Below are 2,500 nucleotides of genomic sequence, written 5' to 3'. Positions count from 1 at the left end.
CGCTCGCGCCGGTGTTGGCGACGTGGCGGTCGAAAGGCCTGCCGACGAAGTCTTACTCCGGCGGGTGCGACGGGCGGTGACGGTTTTCTGAGTTCGGGCAGCCGAGCAAAGAACGAAATTTTAACGGAGAGAAGCCTTCGGGTTTCGCATCGACCGAGCGACGGCGCCGCATCAGCGGCGCCTCCTTCGTCGGCCTTTCGGGGCTACGCTAAAGTAGCTACCTGGTTGATCCTGCCAGTAGTCATATGCTTGTCTCAAAGATTAAGCCATGCAAGTCTAAGTACGAGCTCTCGTACAGTGAAACTGCGAATGGCTCATTAAATCAGTTATGGTTCATTTGATCGTACGTTTTACGTGGTTAACTGTGGAAATGCTAGAGCTAATACATGCGTGAAGCGCCGACCTCGCGGGAGGCGTGCTTTTATCAGACCAAAAACCGACCGGGCTTCGGCCCGCAACCTTTGGTGACTCTGGATAACTTTGCGGATCGCACGGTCTCGCACCGGCGACGGATCATTCAAGTGTCTGCCCTATCAACTTTCGTCGGTACGGTACTGGCCTACCGAGGTTCTTACGGGTAACGGAGAATCAGGGTTCGATTCCGGAGAGGGAGCCTGAGAAACGGCTACCACATCCAAGGAAGGCAGCAGGCGCGCAAATTACCCATTCCCGACGCGGGGAGGTAGTGACGAAAAATAACAATACAGGACTCTAAACGAGGCCCTGTAATTGGAATGAGTACACTTTAAAACCTTTAACGAGTATCCATTGGAGGGCAAGTCTGGTGCCAGCAGCCGCGGTAATTCCAGCTCCAAAAGTGTATATTTAAGTTGTTGCGGTTAAAAAGCTCGTAGTTGGATTTTGGGCGCAGGCGGCCGGTCCGTCGCAAGGCGTGTACTGGCCGTCCTGGCCTCACCTCCGGTTCTCCGCCGGTGCCCTTGACTGAGTGTCGGCGGCGGCCGGAACGTTTACTTTGAAAAAATTAGAGTGTTCAAAGCAGGCGATTCGCCTGAATAATGGTGCATGGAATAATGGAATAGGACCTCGGTTCTATTTTGTTGGTTTTCGGAGCGCGAGGTAATGATTAAGAGGGACAGACGGGGGCATTCGTACTGTGCCGTTAGAGGTGAAATTCTTGGATCGGCGCAAGACGAACGACTGCGAAAGCATTTGCCAAGAATGTTTTCTTTAATCAAGAGCGAAAGTCAGAGGTTCGAAGACGATCAGATACCGTCCTAGTTCTGACTATAAACGATGCCAACTAGCGATCGGGGGGCGTTAGTTTTACGACCTCTCCGGCAGCTTGCGGGAAACCAAAGTCTTTGGGTTCCGGGGGAAGTATGGTTGCAAAGCTGAAACTTAAAGGAATTGACGGAAGGGCACCACCAGGAGTGGAGCCTGCGGCTTAATTTGACTCAACACGGGAAATCTCACCCGGCCCGGACACAGTGAGGATTGACAGATTGAGAGCTCTTTCTTGATTCTGTGGGTGGTGGTGCATGGCCGTTCTTAGTTGGTGGAGCGATTTGTCTGGTTAATTCCGATAACGAACGAGACTCTGGCTTGCTAACTAGTTACGCGACCCAATCGGTCGGCGTCTAACTTCTTAGAGGGACTAGTGGCGTTTAGCCACACGAGATTGAGCAATAACAGGTCTGTGATGCCCTTAGATGTTCGGGGCCGCACGCGCGCTACACTGACCGGATCAGCATGTGCTCGCCTTGGCCGACAGGTCTGGGTAACCCGCTGAACCCCGGTCGTGCTAGGGATAGGGAATTGCAATTATTTCCCTTGAACGAGGAATTCCCAGTAAGCGCGAGTCATTAGCTCGCGTTGATTACGTCCCTGCCCTTTGTACACACCGCCCGTCGCTACTACCGATTGAATGGTTTAGTGAGGTCCTCCGATTGGACCTGGCGCGGCCGGCAACGGTCGAGCCGGCGTCCGAGAAGACGATCTAACTTGATCATTTAGAGGAAGTAAAAGTCGTAACAAGGTTTCCGTAGGTGAACCTGCGGAAGGATCATTAACGGTCTCGCAAACGCTTCGGCGAACGCGAAACTCGGACAAGCGAGAGAAAAAGTCTTTGCTACCCGGCGCCCGACCCGCGAGGAGCGGCGCGCCGGCCGGCGATTCGGTCACCCGGTAATGTTTGCGCGTCGAGTGCCGCGGTGCCGCGCGCTCCGGCTTCAAGCGTCGGCCTGGCCGACCGCTCGGCGCGGTCTATTTTGTCACCCTATAGTGCGAGGCACTGTGCGAGCGAAACAATCGTGGATGGCTCTTGGCGGTGGATCACTCGGCTCGTGAGTCGATGAAGGACGCAGCTAGCTGCGTGAATTAGTGTGAATTGCAGGACACATTGAGCATCGACGTTCTGAACGCAAATTGCGGCCTCGGGTCAATCCCGGGGCCGCGCCCGCCTCAGGGTCGCGTTGCAAACGTTCCGCGCGGGGATTTCTCCGCGCGGCTGCTGCGGCGTCGGACGCGCGAGCGCCCGTCC

General features: G+C 55.1%; 2 non-coding genes across 2 annotated transcripts; both read left to right on the top strand.

The window, feature by feature from the left end:
* The first annotated feature begins 218 nt into the window (after positions 1-218).
* LOC146143010 (small subunit ribosomal RNA) lies at positions 219-2,029 on the top strand. The gene has a single exon (XR_014500250.1). It is a non-coding gene; the product is annotated as a small subunit ribosomal RNA (ribosomal RNA).
* Positions 2,030-2,276: 247 nt separating this feature from the next.
* On the top strand, positions 2,277-2,430 carry LOC146143009 (5.8S ribosomal RNA). The gene has a single exon (XR_014500922.1). It is a non-coding gene; the product is annotated as a 5.8S ribosomal RNA (ribosomal RNA).
* The last annotated feature ends 70 nt before the right edge of the window (positions 2,431-2,500 follow it).

This window comes from Ascidiella aspersa, chromosome 5 (assembly GCF_963924565.1).
Source record: "Ascidiella aspersa chromosome 5, kaAscAspe10.2, whole genome shotgun sequence".
NCBI lineage: Eukaryota > Metazoa > Chordata > Ascidiacea > Phlebobranchia > Ascidiidae > Ascidiella > Ascidiella aspersa.
This window is presented reverse-complemented; position numbering and strand designations above follow the sequence as displayed.